This window comes from Silene latifolia, chromosome X, assembly GCF_048544455.1.
Source record: "Silene latifolia isolate original U9 population chromosome X, ASM4854445v1, whole genome shotgun sequence".
In the NCBI taxonomy this organism is placed as follows: Eukaryota; Viridiplantae; Streptophyta; class Magnoliopsida; order Caryophyllales; family Caryophyllaceae; genus Silene; species Silene latifolia.
This window is the reverse complement of record NC_133537.1, coordinates 269428430-269447068: the sequence shown is the minus strand read 5'-3', so window position 1 is coordinate 269447068 and position 18639 is coordinate 269428430. Positions and strand designations below refer to the sequence as shown.

At 36.6% G+C, this 18639-nt stretch overlaps 3 long non-coding RNA genes across 5 annotated transcripts; all 3 read left to right on the top strand.

Moving 5' to 3' along the window:
* Nucleotides 1-392: 392 nt before the first annotated feature.
* LOC141616757 (uncharacterized) lies at nucleotides 393-18392 on the top strand. 2 transcript variants are annotated; one of them, XR_012531034.1, is made up of 5 exons: nucleotides 393-767; nucleotides 859-1038; nucleotides 1147-1311; nucleotides 3792-3891; nucleotides 18167-18392. It is a non-coding gene; the product is annotated as an uncharacterized LOC141616757 (long non-coding RNA). The 2 variants fall into 2 exon arrangements; XR_012531035.1 differs by lacking the exons at nucleotides 3792-3891; nucleotides 18167-18392 and adding an exon at nucleotides 3925-4460 and having other exon boundaries at nucleotides 397-767.
* LOC141621805 (uncharacterized) lies at nucleotides 7882-10805 on the top strand. Its single transcript, XR_012532685.1, has 3 exons — nucleotides 7882-8000; nucleotides 8110-8274; nucleotides 10739-10805. It is a non-coding gene; the product is annotated as an uncharacterized LOC141621805 (long non-coding RNA).
* Nucleotides 14321-17790, top strand: LOC141616756 (uncharacterized). 2 transcript variants are annotated; one of them, XR_012531033.1, is made up of 4 exons: nucleotides 14321-14696; nucleotides 14806-14968; nucleotides 15078-15242; nucleotides 17724-17790. It is a non-coding gene; the product is annotated as an uncharacterized LOC141616756 (long non-coding RNA). The 2 variants fall into 2 exon arrangements; XR_012531032.1 differs by having other exon boundaries at nucleotides 14322-14696; nucleotides 14789-14968.
* Nucleotides 18393-18639: the final 247 nt, after the last annotated feature.

The window sequence follows — 18639 nt, the reverse complement described above, 5'->3', positions numbered from 1 at the left end:
TATTTTACAAACTTAGATGCGTGTCAGGGCCCGCCGACCGATAAGTTTGAAAATTGCAAAATTTTATTTCGCAAAAAAGGCAAGTTCAAAAAAAAAATTTATTTTAAGAACTCATATGCATGTCAGGGCCTGCCGACCAAAGGATTTGAAAATTGCAAAATTTTATTTCGCAAAAAGGATAAGTTCAGAAAATTTTATTTTAAGAACTCAAAATACATGTCAGGGTCTGCCCACAAAGGATTTGAAAATTTTATTTAGTTTGAGAATCGTAAAATTTTAATTCACGAAATGGGCTGAAAATTTGCAAAAGTTTTATTTCGCTAATATAGAAAAGCGTAGAGAAAATGTAAAACCGTCAATAGGCACAAGTTAGACAGGCCTAATTAAAAGACGGGTGGAAAATAAGCCAACAAATCTACTGCTCCATATTAAAGTGGACCATTTTCTAGCACTTATCATCACGTGTCTCAACTCTCAAGTGCCCTGCATTGATTTTTTTTCTTCATTTCCTCCATTACTGCTCGATGAAATTCCAAATTGTCAAACCCTTGTTTCTGAATCGACTTGATTTATTTGTCTGGTGTTGCTCAGAAAATAAAACCACAATCAATCACTGAGAATTAAAACCCCAATCAGTTGTATTCCGAGATCCGCGCAAGCCACCGTAGCATCGTTACAGCTCCGGATTTGGGATGAGATCAGCGGTTTTGTGCCGCCATTTGAGCCCCGATTAGAAACCGGATGACTGATGAAGGAGTCCCGTCGAAGTAAGTGCTTTTTTTTGTCGATTGATTTCGAATTTATACTCTTTAAATGGTTGCTCAAATATACTATCCTGATATGGGACATGATCGACAGCATCTGTGTCGTTGTAGCCATCGTCTGAGCAATAGAATGACAATGAGTTGACTGATGAAGGAGCACTGGCGATTGTCGATTCTGCTAGCTCCTGAGATAGAGTGAAATAAACGGAGTTGTGCCGCAATTTGAGCCCCTATTAGCGACCGGATGACTGATGAAGGAACACGGTCGACGTAGGTGTGTTTTTTTTGTCGATTGATTTTCAATTAATACTCTTTAAATGATTATCTTCACATTTTCCATTAATTTCAAGTATACCATCCTGATATGGGACATAATTGACAGTTGATGTGCCGTCATAGCCATCGTCTGATCCCCGAGTCGACTGATAAAGAGCATCGTCGGATCCTTTGAGCCCTCCTAGCCATCATTAACTGAGCATCAACAAACCTGCAGGTCGTGATTTTTGACCTGATTTCGCATTCTTGGTATCAAGCTCCGTTTTGAATAGTAAGTTTTTCCGTCTGAACTGATTTTTAACCGCCTCTCTTTTTTCTGCTTTTTTTTACTGGTCCTGTTTTCTTCTGTTGCTTTCTTCTCCGACTGTCACAGTTATGCTTCTTCTTCGTTCTATTTTTTACCGGTCAAGTCTTGTGCTTGATACAAAGCTTCTGGCCAAATTATGGGTGCTTTCCCTTTCTTAGTCAATTGATGTTGAATCTATGCTCTCTTTTTTGGATTTTACATTTTTGGTTTTATGGTTTTACCGATTTCAAGTAGTGTGCTTGATAATACGACTGAACTGATTGCACAATTATGACATTAATGCAAATAATTTATGATTTAAGACGCAAGTAGTATATGCTGATAATGCAAATAGAATGCTTATGATGCTAATGATGCAAGATGCTAATGTACTTACGACAATGGAGACAAACACTAACTAATTGACAATGCGTTCTTTTCCTAAAATAGACCATAGATACATAACACATCTCATTACCAGTCCTGTTAATTTTTTCCAAAACGTGCTATTGAGCATGATTTGGGCAAGGGGCATAGTACTCTAGTCCTAGCTGCTTAGGTTTTGTGCCTATTGAATTGTTACCAAATTGTAAGTCCTTACAATTTTATTGGTCACGGCTGTCTTCTAAATTGTTAACACATGCGCAATAACTTTTCCCTTAGGCCTTTCGTTTTGGCTGAAATTCTTCTATTTAGATTCCCTGTGACACAATCCTTCAGAGGCTGCTTGTTGTGGTAGCCCCCTGTTTATTTTCTGGTGTGTGTTTTTTTTAGTGTCACACAGCAAATCTGTTTTTTTTTTTTTTTTAGAAAACATCTCTTTTTTCTTTTTTTCCGACCTGGTGTGGGTCGTGATTGTGCCAATTTTTTTTTTATTATTTTTTTTTGCCTTGGATTTTGAGATTCAAATTGTAAAATGAGTTTTGCCCTCTTTATATTAACAAGTTTGACTAATTACCCAAAACTAATACTATAGAAATAAAATACTTATGTAACCGTATAAATTTAGTGTACATCCCCCGAAATCTTAGATGCTAAACGAGGGTGATAAATGGAATGGAGTAGAAGGTTCTATGGTGTTTGATGACACTGGAGACTTGTGTGCCTCTCTCACTCACCTAAATGAATGAAAGGATCGTCCCAAGAGGAATGGAGACAAATTTATTGTGGATTGACTCGTCTGAGAAATGAAAAAAAGTGATCACTCTGCAATTTTTAATTGCATCTTGACTAGTGTTTTTTTTTTTAACTTTTTTTTACTAGAACTTTTTTTTTGTCTTTTTTTTTTACTGGAACCTTTTTTTTTGTCTTTTGAATTTTTTGAGATTTTTGATACGGATAAAATTGCAACTTTGGCTGGTTTTTTTTGTCTTGTGAATTTTTGAGACTTTTGACATAGTTCATTCTAAGGGACCTGTGGTCATCTATCTTGTTTTAAGGGCATGGAGTGTGCGCTCCCGTGTTTTATTTGGTAAGTTTAGGCACGGGTGTACTAGGAATATGATTTTGATATTTTTGTGCTAGTTTTCTAGCCTCAATGGAAATGGATGACAATATTTGCTAAAAATGGTCGATCATATGAGTTTGTGCTCATCTAGTGGTCATTTGAGATATGAGAAATTGACAAATTTGGGAAATAGAGAGTTGTGCTCATTTAAACTAGTAGTCACAAGAAGTATGGAAAATTAACGAATCAAGTAGGAAAATGAAATCTCCAAACCTATAGGTCACCTAGTTAGAGACACGACGATCAAGGAATTATCACACCACAGAGACGGAAAAGATGGTCTAGTGCATGCCCTCGTTTAGGCTGACTCTAAGAGGTCGACTGATCTACACTAAAAAGATACGACCTAAAGTATTCCAAGTCTATTATACTAGTTAAGGGTAAAAAGTAGAACAAGTGACTAATAAAAATGACATATGCTCTTTGTTTCATTTTTTTATGCACTCAAAAAGGACTAGGATGGTCCTAACTTAATTAGACACATATGTAAACTAGTGTTTTTTTTAGGTAATGTCAAGAACACTCGTATGAGATTATATGACTATAAGAGTGATTTTTCTTGCTCTATTGACATGTTTGTTCTTACTCTTAGTTTTTTTTAAATATATATGCAACTGAGAAAGGACTTGGATGGTCCTAATTTTATTAAATTTTGATGGAAACTACATGTCAGTAGGTATCATCTAGTCTTCATGTACCCTTCTTTTGTTCCCACGCTAGAGTGGCTATTAAAATTAGGGTCTCGTTTACTCCTCCTTATCCCGGATCATGACATCTTAGCGTTTAGAAAACGATTTTATTTATTTTATAATAGACAAGACTAGAATGGAGGAATATGGTGAATGCACATGTATCTAATGCTAGCTAAGACCTGAATGCGAGTACCTAATTTTTTTACGTTTGCAATATTCTGCTTTGCTTAGCTTTACTGTACTGAACCTATTATATGCAAATGCAGGCCCTATATGAGACAGTCTAAGAATGAAATTTACTATGTGAAGTGCATGTGTCGAACTACCTAGGATGCTGAATGCTGCACACTGGATTCAATGATGCAGGTACTGATATTTATTTTTTGACATGTCATGCAGGGGACGGGACGGACACGCCGACGGACTAACGCCGACACACCGAATCGCTGAATGCCAAAACCCGTGCCATGTTCTATGATGCTTCTATAAATGATCGATTATGTGCATAAGCATGCCCTTACCGAGGAATGTAATGGTTTACGTACCGGCGATGATATGATATCTAATGCAAGGCTAACCAGTGTAGTGACCGCCTACTGATAACGCTATGTGTAGATATGAATTGAAAGTATGGTCAGAATGCAGGCTACATAACTTCCTATTTGAGACTTTGTTGTACATAACTGATGGGCTATGCTATGCTATGCAAACGATCTGATACTAAATGCTGATGCTCGGAGGGGGTGTGGTCACGTGCAGACGCTTTTTATATTTACAAGATGAAACCTGAAGTGCGTAAGGACTCAATGCAATGTTTAGACCAATTTATTAATGCACATGTACGTTCATGATGTCTACTGTAGTTATCGGTAGCTGAGACACGTCCATATCAAATTAGCAAATGCAAATTAAACTACCGTTTTTTTTCTTTTTTTTTTGAATGTATCATACAAGAGAAATTATACATGTCAAAGCATTAACAAGACACACAAGATATCCTAACAAAGGTTCTACGGGATCTATGGTTAGGTTTGTGGGTAGGATATTGGGTACTCAAGACATTAAAACACCACGAGGGTATCTCTCGCTTTTGTGCTCCCCCAGTCATATGGACCAGACGGGTTGCCAAAACACGACGTCATGAGGTGGAAAATACGTGTAAGGCCTAGTCGGTCGAATGGACCTTCTAAGTATACATCATACCTTACCGAGGTTAAATTAGGGTAGCTTAAGATGGAGTAATATTGGCTAACGGGGAGCCTACGCTTTTTTTTAACATCCGAGACAAGATATTAGCATCGTTAATAACGAATACAATAAAATAAAAATAAGAAAAAGAAAACACAGGGAACGTGTAATGCATGGCTTATTCATAAGAAACAATTCATATTGCTTTGAACCTCAATGCACATATCCAGGCAATTTAACAAGAATCAGCAACTACGCAGTAAGGCATACAATTTTTGTTGACCGACTACAACAACTGTACGAAATTAATCGCACACATACAATTTCGTCCAAAAATATAATATTATAAATAAATTTCAAGTCTTACCCTCTTATAAACTCCCAAATGAGTCGCCACCGCGAGATCCCCCGAAAAATCTCCTTTTTGAAAATAAGTAAATAGTATGGAGTCGCCAAAGAGGGTTTTATAAAAACATACAAAAATAAGTTAAACGGAAAAGACCCTTTTGATCCTTGGAATGGGGACGATCCGTCACTCCTATCGTCTGAACCAAAGATTGCGGATTCGGGGGTAAAGGTACGATCAGGGAAGGTGTTAGGCACCCGGATCGTCCATCAAACTGACGACCTCTACTATTTATTTATAATATTATATATTTGACGAAATTTATCAAAAGAATAAGAAAAACGAAACAAATTATGTACAAGGAATAGTTTATATACAATTATACGATAAATAAAGAAATAAATAAAAGACTGAAATAAAAAGAGTAAAGAAAACTTATTTGAATTGATACCCTCAGGCCTATGTGGATGTTGATTATTAATGAATTTCGACTTTGTCGTAAGTTATTGCCTCTTATGCGCTTATATGGAATCTGGGATGATTTTTATGTGAATGGTTTGATTTGAAACTGAGATAAAATATTTGAGACGGGTGTTGAATTTACTTATCTGGCTTTGTTTGCATGGCTCGTCCTCCTTCTTCCCGTGGATATGCGGGAGTATATTTATAGTATTTTGCTATTGGAATTTGTGTGGAATTGGAGTTTGACTTGCTCTCATATTGTTGCTGTGAGACCACGATCTTGATTGAGCACCTTGGTTTTTGTTTTTAATCCTTTATCGAACTTTCTGATCTTTTTAATTTTTTTATTTTAATCAATTCCTCTTACTATTCTGTACACATAATTTGTACGTAATCATGCTATGGGCCGACACACATTATTAATCTTTCGAGTACTAACAATGGGCCTATCCATAGGAATATGGTGAGCTATGTGCTAGTGGCCTAGTGTTATTAATTGGGTCGACTATATATTGACATAAGTTCTGACATGGAACTCTATTTTGATCTTATAATGTATTTTTGAGAGTGTTACTTAAATGGTATGAAATATAGTAATGAAATGGACCGGGTGAGAAATAAGTCGAAAGAGGTTTTGGGCTACTTTAAGTAGTTTACTCGGAAATAAGAATAAAGAGCCTTTAATTATAACATTGTCAATTTTCATTTAGTCATTTAAATTTTAACCTCATCATCGGGTACCCGCAAGGCTAGGTAGACATTTTGAGGTGTCCACAAAAACCCCCACGTTGACCGAGTCTGGGTAAGACGAAGGTCAAAGTAGTCCGATCGGGACAGATAAAGGTTAAGAAACGTATCTGGGCCTCTTATATTACTTGTCTGTAGTAGTTGAAAACTGGGACTGGTTTAGCAAAACTTTGTTTTACTAGTCTGGAATGAAGTTTGGTAAAACTTTGTTTCACCAACTGAAATCGGAATGGCAAAACTTTGTTTCACGGTGGAACTCGTAAAGCAAAACTTTGTTTTTCTTTGTCCGAATCTAGAATAGACAAACTTTGTTTAGTAGTCGGAATCGGATTAGCCAAACTTTGTTTAGCCGATGCGAAATCGTATAGCTAAACTTTGTTTAGCTTGTCCGGATCTGGTAGAGCGAAACTTTGTTTCGGTTTGGAATCTGTTAAAAAACTTTTTTCACTTAAGAGTGAACCTGCAAAATTTGATTTCACAAGCTCGAATGCGTGTCAGGGCCCGCCGACCGAGGATTCAAAATTTCATTTTGAAAAGAGAATGTAAAATTTTATTTTACAAACTAGGATCTACAAAATTTTATTTCGCAAAAAGGAAAGTTCAGAAAATTTTATTTTAAGAACTTAAATGCATGTCAGGGCCTGCCGACCAAGGAATTGAAAATTTTATTTTGAAAAAAGGATAAGAATGTAAAATTTTATTTTACAAACTTAGATGCGTGTCAGGGCCCGCCGACCGATAAGTTTGAAAATTGTAAAATTTTATTTCGCAAAAAAGGCAAGTTCAAAAAAAAAAAATATTTTAAGAACTCATATGCATGTCGGGCCCACCCAAAGGATTTGAAAATTGCAAAATTTTATTTCGCAAAAAGGATAAGTTCGTAAAAATTTTATTTTAAGAACTCAAAATACATGTCAGGGTCTGCCCACAAAGGATTTGAAAATTTTATTTAGTTTGAGAATCGTAAAATTTTAATTCACGAAATGGGCTGAAAATTTGCAAAAGTTTTATTTCGCTAATATAGAAAAGCGTAGAGAAAATGTAAAACCGTCAATAGGCACAAGTTAGACAGGCCTAATTAAAAGACGGGTGGAAAATAAGCCAACAAATCTACTGCTCCATATTAAAGTGGACCATTTTCTAGCACTTATCATCACGTGTCTCAACTCTCAAGTGCCCCGCATTGATTTTTTTCTTCATTTCCTCCATTACTGCTCGATGAAATTCCAAATTGTCGAACCCTTGTTTCCGAATCGACTTGATTTATTTGTCTGGTGTTGCTCGAAAATAAAACCACAATCAATCACCGAGAATTAAAACCCCAATCGGTTGTATTCCGAGATCCGCGCAAAGCCACCGTAGCATCGTTACGCTCGGATTTGGGATGAGATCAGCGGTTTTGTGCCGCCATTTGAGCCCCGATTAGAAACCGAATGACTGATGAAGGAGTCCCGTCGAAGTAAGTGCTTTTTTTTGTCGATTGATTTCGAATTTATACTCTTTAAATGGTTGCTCAAATATACTATCCTGATATGGGACATGATCGACAAAGATCATCGTGTCGTTGTAGCCATCGTCGAGCAATAGAATGACAATGAGTTGATCGATGAAGGAGCACTGGCGATTGTCGATTCTGCTAGCTCCTGAGATAGAGTGAAATAAGCGGAGTTGTGCCGCAATTTGAGCCCCTATTAGCGACCGGATGACTGATGAAGGAACACGGTCGACGTAGGTGTGTTTTTTTTTGTCGATTGATTTTCAATTAATACTCTTTAAATGATTATCTTCACATTTTCCATTAATTTCAAGTATACCATCCTGATATGGGACATAATTGACAGTTGATGTGCCGTCATAGCCATCGTCTGATCCCCGAGTCGACTGATAAAGAGCATCGTCGGATCCTTTGAGCCCTCCTAGCCATCATTAACTGAGCATCAACAAACCTGCAGGTCGTGATTTTTGACCTGATTTCGCATTCTTGGTATCAAGCTCCGTTTTGAATAGTAAGTTTTTCCGTCTGAACTGATTTTTAACCGCCTCTCTTTTTTTCTCGCTTTTTTTGGTCTGTTTTCTTCTGTTGCTTTCTTCTCCGACTGTCACAGTTATGCTTCTTCTTCGTTCTATTTTTTACCGGTCAAGTCTTGTGCTTGATACAAAGCTTCTGGCCAAATTATGGGTGCTTTCCCTTTCTTAGTCAATTGATGTTGAATCTATGCTCTCTTTTTTGGATTTTACATTTTTGGTTTTATGGTTTTACCGATTTCAAGTAGTGTGCTTGATAATACGAACTGATGAACTGATTGCACAATTATGACATTAATGCAAATAATTTATGATTTAAGACGCAAGTAGTATATGCTGATAATGCAAATAGAATGCTTATGATGCTAATGATGCAAGATGCTAATGTACTTACGACAATGGAGACAAACACTAACTAATTGACAATGCGTTCTTTTCCTAAAATAGACCATAGATACATAACACATCTCATTACCAGTCCTGTTAATTTTTTCCAAAACGTGCTATTGAGCATGATTTGGGCAAGGGGCATAGTACTCTAGTCCTAGCTGCTTAGGTTTTGTGCCTATTGAATTGTTACCAAATTGTAAGTCCTTACAATTTTATTGGTCACGGCTGTCTTCTAAATTGTTAACACATGCGCAATAACTTTTCCCTTAGGCCTTTCGTTTTGGCTTTCAAATTCTTCTATTTAGATTCCCCGTGACACAATCCTTGAGGTCGCTTGTTGTGGTAGCCCCTGTTTATTTTCTTGTGTGTGTTTTTTTTAGTGTCACACAAAGAAATCTTTTTTTTTTTTTTAGAAAACATCTCTTTTTCTTTTTTTCCGACTGGTGTGGGTCGTGATTGTGCCAATTTTTTTTTATTTTTTTTTTTGTCTTGGATTTTGAGATTCAAATTGTAAAATGAGTTTTGCCCTCTTTATATTAACAAGTTTGACTAATTACCCAAAACTAATACTATAGAAATAAAATACTTATGTAACCGTATAAATTTAGTGTACATCCCCCGAAATCTTAGATGCTAAACGAGGGTGATAAATGGAATGGAGTAGAAGGTTCTATGGTGTTTGATGACACTGGAGACTTGTGTGCCTCTCTCACTCACCTAAATGAATGAAAGGATCGTCCCAAGAGGAATGGAGACAAATTTATTGTGGATTGACTCGTCGAGAAATGAAAAAAGTGATCACTCTGCAATTTTTAATTGCATCTTGACTAGTGTTTTTTTTAACTTTTTTACTAGAACTTTTTTTTTGTCTTTTTTTTTTACTGGAACCTTTTTTTTTGTCTTTTGAATTTTTTGAGATTTTGATACGGATAAAATTGCAACTTTGGCTTTTTTTTTTTTTGTCTTGTGAATTTTTGAGACTTTTGACATAGTTCATTCTAAGGGACCGGTGGTCACCTATCTTGTTTTAAGGGCATGGAGTGTGCGCTCCCGTGTTTTATTTGGTAAGTTTAGGCACGGGTGTACTAGGAATATGATTTTGATATTTTTGTGCTAGTTTTCTAGCCTCAATGGAAATGGATGACAATATTTGCTAAAAATGGTCGATCATATGAGTTTGTGCTCATCTAGTGGTCATTTGAGATATGAGAAATTGACAAATTTGGGAAATAGAGAGTTGTGCTCATTTAAACTAGTAGTCACAAGACGTATGGAAAATTAACGAATCAAGTAGGAAAATGAAATCTCCAAACCTATAGGTCACCTAGTTAGAGACACGACGATCAAGGAATTATCACACCACGAGAGGAAAAGATGGTCTAGTGCATGCCCTCGTTTAGGCTGACTCTAAGAGGTCGACTGATCTACACTAAAAAGATACGACCTAAAGTATTCCAAGTCTATTATACTAGTTAAGGGTAAAAAGTAGAACAAGTGACTAATAAAAATGACATATGCTCTTTGTTTCATTTTTTTATGCACTCAAAAAGGACTAGGATGGTCCTAACTTAATTAGACACATATGTAAACTAGTGTTTTTTTTAGGTAATGTCAAGAACACTCGTATGAGATTATATGACTATAAGAGTGATTTTTCTTGCTCTATTGACATGTTTGTTCTTACTCTTAGTTTTTTTTAAATATATATGCAACTGAGAAAGGACTTGGATGGTCCTAATTTTATTAAATTTTGATGGAAACTACATGTCGAGGGTATCATCTAGTCTTCATGTACCCTTCTTTTGTTCCCACGCTAGAGTGGCTATTAAAATTAGGGTCTCGTTTACTCCTCCTTATCCCGGATCATGACATCTTAGCGTTTAGAAAACGATTTTATTTATTTTATAATAGACAAGACTAGAATGGAGGAATATGGTGAATGCACATGTATCTAATGCTAGCTAAGACCTGAATGCGAGTACCTAATTTTTTTACGTTTGCAATATTCTGCTTTGCTTAGCTTTACTGTACTGAACCTATTATATGCAAATGCAGGCCCTATATGAGACAGTCTAAGAATGAAATTTACTATGTGAAGTGCATGTGTCGAACTACCTAGGATCTTTGAATCTTTGCACACTGGATTCAATGATGCAGTCGATATTTATTTTTGACATGTCATGCGGGGGACGGACGGACACGCGGACGGACTAACGCCGACACACTTTGAACTCGCTGAATGCCAAAACCCGTGCCATGTTCTATGATGCTTCTATAAATGATCGGATTATGTGCATAAGCATGTCCTTCGAGGAATGTAATGGTTTACGTCACGGCGATGATATGATATCTAATGCAAGGGTAACCAGTGTAGTGACCGCCTACTGATAACGCTATGTGTAGATATGAATTGAAAGTATGGTCAGAATGCAGGCTACATAACTTCCTATTTGAGACTTTGTTGTACATAACTGATGGGCTATGCTATGCTATGCGACGATCGATACTATATGCTTTGATGCTCGGAGGGGGTGGTCACGTGCGACGCTTTTTATATTTACAAGATGAAACCTGAAGTGCGTAAGGACTCAATGCAATGTTTAGACCAATTTATTAATGCACATGTACGTTCATGATGTCTACTGTAGTTATCGGTAGCTGAGACACGTCCATATCAAATTAGCAAATGCAAATTAAACTACCGTTTTTTTCTTTTTTTTTGAATGTATCATACAAGAGAAATTATACATGTCAAAGCATTAACAAGACACACAAGATATCCTAACAAAGGTTCTACGGGATCTATGGTTAGGTTTGTGGGTAGGATATTGGGTACTCAAGACATTAAAACACCACGAGGGTATCTCTCGCTTTTGTGCTCCCCCAGTCATATGGACCAGACGGGTTGCCAAAACACGACGTCATGAGGTGGAAAATACGTGTAAGGCCTAGTCGGTCGAATGGACCTTCTAAGTATACATCATACCTTACCGAGGGTAAATTAGGGTAGCTTAAGATGGAGTAATATTGGCTAACGGGGAGCCTACGCTTTTTTTTAACATCCGAGACAAGATATTAGCATTGTTAATAACGAATACAATAAAATAAAAATAAGAAAAAGAAAACACAGGGAACGTGTAATGCATGGCTTATTCATAAGAAACAATTCATATTGCTTTGAACCTCAATGCACATATCCAGGCAATTTAACAAGAATCAGCAACTACGCAGTAAGAGTGATAGCATACAATTTTTGTTGACCGACTACAACAACTGTACGAAATTAATCGCACACATACAATTTCGTCCAAAAATATAATATTATAAATAAATTTCAAGTCTTACCCTCTTATAAACTCCCCAGCGGAGTCGCCACTGTGAGATCCCTGAAAAAATCTCCTTTTGAAAATAAGTAAATAGTATGGAGTCGCCAGTAGGTTTTATAAAAAACATACAAAAATAAGTTAAACGGAAAAGACCCCTTTTGATCCTTGGAATGGGGACTGATCCGTCACTCCGGTCTGAACCAAAGATTGCGGATTCAGGGGTAAAGGTACGATCAGGGAAGGTGTTAGGCACCCGGATCGTCCATCAAACTGACGACCTCTACTATTTATTTATAATATTATATATTTGACGAAATTTATCAAAAGAATAAGAAAAACGAAACAAATTATGTACAAGGAATAGTTTATATACAATTATACGATAAATAAAGAAATAAATAAAAGACTGAAATAAAAAGAGTAAAGAAAACTTATTTGAATTGATACCCTCGGCCTATGTGGATGTTGATTATTAATGAATTTAAAACTTTGTCGTAAGTTATTGCCTCTTATGCGCTTTATATGGAATCGGGATGATTTTTATGTGAATGGTTTGATTTGAAAACCCAGATAAAATATTTGAGACGGGTGTTGAATTTACTTATCTGGCTTTGTTTGCATGGCTCGTCCTCCTTCTTCCCGTGGATATGCGGGAGTATATTTATAGTATTTTGCTATTGGAATTTGTGTGGAATTGGAGTTTGACTTGCTCTCATATTGTTGCTGTGAGACCACGATCTTGATTGAGCACCTTGGTTTTTGTTTTTAATCCTTTATCGAACTTTCTGATCTTTTTAATTTTTTTATTTTAATCAATTCCTCTTACTATTCTGTACACATAATTTGTACGTAATCATGCTATGGGCCGACACACATTATTAATCTTTCGAGTACTAACAATGGGCCTATCCATAGGAATATGGTGAGCTATGTGCTAGTGGCCTAGTGTTATTAATTGGGTCGACTATATATTGACATAAGTTCTGACATGGAACTCTATTTTGATCTTATAATGTATTTTTGAGAGTGTTACTTAAATGGTATGAAATATAGTAATGAAATGGACCGGGTGAGAAATAAGTCGAAAGAGGTTTTGGGCTACTTTAAGTAGTTTACTCGGAAATAAGAATAAAGAGCCTTTAATTATAACATTGTCAATTTTCATTTAGTCATTTAAATTTTAACCTCATCATCGGGTACCCGCAAGGCTAGGTAGACATTTTGAGGTGTCCACAGAAGCCCCCACGTTGACCGAGTCTGGGTAAGACGAAGGTCAAAGTAGTCCGATCGGGACAGATAAAGGTTAAGAAACGTATCTGGGCCTCTTATATTACTTGTCTGTAGTAGTTGAAAACTGGGACTGGTTTAGCAAAACTTTGTTTTACTAGTCTGGAATGAAGCTGGTAAAACTTTGTTTCACCAATCTGGAAACTGGAATGGCAAAACTTTGTTTCGCCGGTCTGGAACCTGGTAAAGCAAAACTTTGTTTTGCTGCTGGTCTGGAATCTAGAATAGACAAACTTTGTTTAGCTGGTCTGGAATCTGGATTAGCCAAACTTTGTTTAGCTGGTCTGGAAACTGGTATAGCTAAACTTTGTTTAGCTTGTCTGGATCTGGTAGAGCGAAACTTTGTTTCGCTGGTTTGGAATCTGGTTAAGCAAAACTTTTTTTCACTTAAGAGTGAACCTGCAAAATTTGATTTCACAAGCTCGAATGCGTGTCAGGGCCCGCCGACCGAGGATTCAAAATTTCATTTTGAAAAGAGAATGTAAAATTTTATTTTACAAACTAGGATCTACAAAATTTTATTTCGCAAAAAGGAAAGTTCAGAAAATTTTATTTTAAGAACTTAAATGCATGTCAGGGCCTGCCGACCAAGGAATTGAAAATTTTATTTTGAAAAAAGGATAAGAATGTAAAATTTTATTTTACAAACTTAGATGCGTGTCAGGGCCCGCCGACCGATAAGTTTGAAAATTGTAAAATTTTATTTCGCAAAAAAGGCAAGTTCAAAAAAAAAATTTATTTTAAGAACTCATATGCATGTCGTGGCCGACCAAAGGATTTGAAAATTGCAAAATTTTATTTCGCAAAAAGGATAAGTTCAGAAAATTTTATTTTAAGAACTCAAAATACATGTCAGGGTCTGCCCACAAAGGATTTGAAAATTTTATTTAGTTTGAGAATCGTAAAATTTTAATTCACGAAATGGGCTGAAAATTTGCAAAAGTTTTATTTCGCTAATATAGAAAAGCGTAGAGAAAATGTAAAACCGTCAATAGGCACAAGTTAGACAGGCCTAATTAAAAGACGGGTGGAAAATAAGCCAACAAATCTACTGCTCCATATTAAAGTGGACCATTTTCTAGCACTTATCATCACGTGTCTCAACTCTCAAGTGCCCTGCATTGATTTTTTTTCTTCATTTCCTCCATTACTGCTCGATGAAATTCCAAATTGTCGAACCCTTGTTTCCGAATCGACTTGATTTATTTGTCTGGTGTTGCTCAGAAAATAAAACCACAATCAATCACTGAGAATTAAAACCCCAATCAGTTGTATTCCGAGATCCGCGCAAGCCACCGTAGCATCGTTACAGCTCCGGATTTGGGATGAGATCAGCGGTTTTGTGCCGCCATTTGAGCCCCGATTAGAAACCGAATGACTGATGAAGGAGTCCCGTCGAAGTAAGTGCTTTTTTTTTGTCGATTGATTTCGAATTTATACTCTTTAAATGGTTGCTCAAATATACTATCCTGATATGGGACATGATCGACAGCATCTGTGTCGTTGTAGCCATCGTCTGAGCAATAGAATGACAATGAGTTGACTGATGAAGGAGCACTGGCGATTGTCGATTCTGCTAGCTCCTGAGATAGAGTGAAATAAGCGGAGTTGTGCCGCAATTTGAGCCCCTATTAGCGACCGGATGACTGATGAAGGAACACGGTCGACGTAGGTGTGTTTTTTTTTGTCGATTGATTTTCAATTAATACTCTTTAAATGATTATCTTCACATTTTCCATTAATTTCAAGTATACCATCCTGATATGGGACATAATTGACAGTTGATGTGCCGTCATAGCCATCGTCTGATCCCCGAGTCGACTGATAAAGAGCATCGTCGGATCCTTTGAGCCCTCCTAGCCATCATTAACTGAGCATCAACAAACCTGCAGGTCGTGATTTTTGACCTGATTTCGCATTCTTGGTATCAAGCTCCGTTTTGAATAGTAAGTTTTTCCGTCTGAACTGATTTTTAACCGCCTCTCTTTTTTCTGCTTTTTTTTACTGGTCCTGTTTTCTTCTGTTGCTTTCTTCTCCGACTGTCACAGTTATGCTTCTTCTTCGTTCTATTTTTTACCGGTCAAGTCTTGTGCTTGATACAAAGCTTCTGGCCAAATTATGGGTGCTTTCCCTTTCTTAGTCAATTGATGTTGAATCTATGCTCTCTTTTTTGGATTTTACATTTTTGGTTTTATGGTTTTACCGATTTCAAGTAGTGTGCTTGATAATACGACTGAACTGATTGCACAATTATGACATTAATGCAAATAATTTATGATTTAAGACGCAAGTAGTATATGCTGATAATGCAAATAGAATGCTTATGATGCTAATGATGCAAGATGCTAATGTACTTACGACAATGGAGACAAACACTAACTAATTGACAATGCGTTCTTTTCCTAAAATAGACCATAGATACATAACACATCTCATTACCATCTGTTAATTTTTTCCAAAACGTGCTATTGAGCATGATTTGGGCAAGGGGCATAGTACTCTAGTCCTAGCTGCTTAGGTTTTGTGCCTATTGAATTGTTACCAAATTGTAAGTCCTTACAATTTTATTGGTCACGGCTGTCTTCTAAATTGTTAACACATGCGCAATAACTTTTCCCTTAGGCCTTTCGTTTTGGCTGAAATTCTTCTATTTAGATTCCCTGTGACACAATCCTTCAGAGGCTGCTTGTTGTGGTAGCCCCCTGTTTATTTTCTGGTGTGTGTTTTTTTAGTGTCACACAAAGAAATCTGTTTTTTCTTTTTTTTTAGAAAACATCTCTTTTTTCTTTTTTTCCGACCTGGTGTGGGTCGTGATTGTGCCAATTTTTTTTTTATTATTTTTTTTTGTCTTGGATTTTGAGATTCAAATTGTAAAATGAGTTTTGCCCTCTTTATATTAACAAGTTTGACTAATTACCCAAAACTAATACTATAGAAATAAAATACTTATGTAACCGTATAAATTTAGTGTACATCCCCCGAAATCTTAGATGCTAAACGAGGGTGATAAATGGAATGGAGTAGAAGGTTCTATGGTGTTTGATGACACTGGAGACTTGTGTGCCTCTCTCACTCACCTAAATGAATGAAAGGATCGTCCCAAGAGGAATGGAGACAAATTTATTGTGGATTGACTCGTCTGAGAAATGAAAAAAAGTGATCACTCTGCAATTTTTAATTGCATCTTGACTAGTGTTTTTTTTTTAACTTTTTTTTACTAGAACTTTTTTTTTGTCTTTTTTTTTTTACTGGAACCTTTTTTTTTTGTCTTTTGAATTTTTTGAGATTTTTGATACGGATAAAATTGCAACTTTGGCTGGTTTTTTTTGTCTTGTGAATTTTTGAGACTTTTGACATAGTTCATTCTAAGGGACCGGTGGTCACCTATCTTGTTTTAAGGGCATGGAGTGTGCGCTCCCGTGTTTTATTTGGTAAGTTTAGGCACGGGTGTACTAGGAATATGATTTTGATATTTTTGTGCTAGTTTTCTAGCCTCAATGGAAATGGATGACAATATTTGCTAAAAATGGTCGATCATATGAGTTTGTGCTCATCTAGTGGTCATTTGAGATATGAGAAATTGACAAATTTGGGAAATAGAGAGTTGTGCTCATTTAAACTAGTAGTCACAAGACGTATGGAAAATTAACGAATCAAGTAGGAAAATGAAATCTCCAAACCTATAGGTCACCTAGTTAGAGACACGACGATCAAGGAATTATCACACCACAGAGACGGAAAAGATGGTCTAGTGCATGCCCTCGTTTAGGCTGACTCTAAGAGGTCGACTGATCTACACTAAAAAGATACGACCTAAAGTATTCCAAGTCTATTATACTAGTTAAGGGTAAAAAGTAGAACAAGTGACTAATAAAAATGACATATGCTCTTTGTTTCATTTTTTTATGCACTCAAAAAGGACTAGGATGGTCCTAACTTAATTAGACACATATGTAAACTAGTGTTTTTTTTAGGTAATGTCAAGAACACTCGTATGAGATTATATGACTATAAGAGTGATTTTTCTTGCTCTATTGACATGTTTGTTCTTACTCTTAGTTTTTTTTAAATATATATGCAACTGAGAAAGGACTTGGATGGTCCTAATTTTATTAAATTTTGATGGAAACTACATGTCAGTAGGTATCATCTAGTCTTCATGTACCCTTCTTTTGTTCCCACGCTAGAGTGGCTATTAAAATTAGGGTCTCGTTTACTCCTCCTTATCCCGGATCATGACATCTTAGCGTTTAGAAAACGATTTTATTTATTTTATAATAGACAAGACTAGAATGGAGGAATATGGTGAATGCACATGTATCTAATGCTAGCTAAGACCTGAATGCGAGTACCTAATTTTTTTACGTTTGCAATATTCTCGCTTTGCTTAGCTTTACTTATCTTGAACCTATTATATGCAAATGCAGGCCCTATATGAGACAGTCTAAGAATGAAATTTACTATGTGAAGTGCATGTGTCGAACTACCTAGGATCTTTGAATGTCGCACACCGGATTCAATGATGCAGTGCGATATTTATTTTTGACATGTCATGCGGGGGGACGGGACGGACACGCCGACGGACTAACGCTGACACACTGAACTGCTGAATGCCAAAACCCGTGCCATGTTCTATGATGCTTCTATAAATGATCAGATTATGTGCATAAGCATGTCCTTACTGAGGAATGTAATGGTTTACGTACCGGCGATGATATGATATCTAATGCAAGGGTAACCAGTGTAGTGACCGCCTACTGATAACGCTATGTGTAGATATGAATTGAAAGTATGGTCAGAATGCAGGCTACATAACTTCCTATTTGAGACTTTGTTGTACATAACTGATGGGCTATGCTATGCTATGCAGACGATCTGATACTATATGCTGATGCTCGGAGGGGGTGTGGTCACGTGCAGACGCTTTTTATATTTACAAGATGAAACCTGAAGTGCGTAAGGACTCAATGCAATGTTTAGACCAATTTATTAATGCACATGTACGTTCATGATGTCTACTGTAGTTATCGGTAGCTGAGACACGTCCATATCAAATTAGCAAATGCAAATTAAACTACCGTTTTTTTTCTTTTTTTTTTGAATGTATCATACAAGAGAAATTATACATGTCAAAGCATTAACAAGACACACAAGATATCCTAACAAAGGTTCTACGGGATCTATGGTTAGGTTTGTGGGTAGGATATTGGGTACTCAAGACATTAAAACACCACGAGGGTATCTCTCGCTTTTGTGCTCCCCCAGTCATATGGACCAGACGGGTTGCCAAAACACGACGTCATGAGGTGGAAAATACGTGTAAGGCCTAGTCGGTCGAATGGA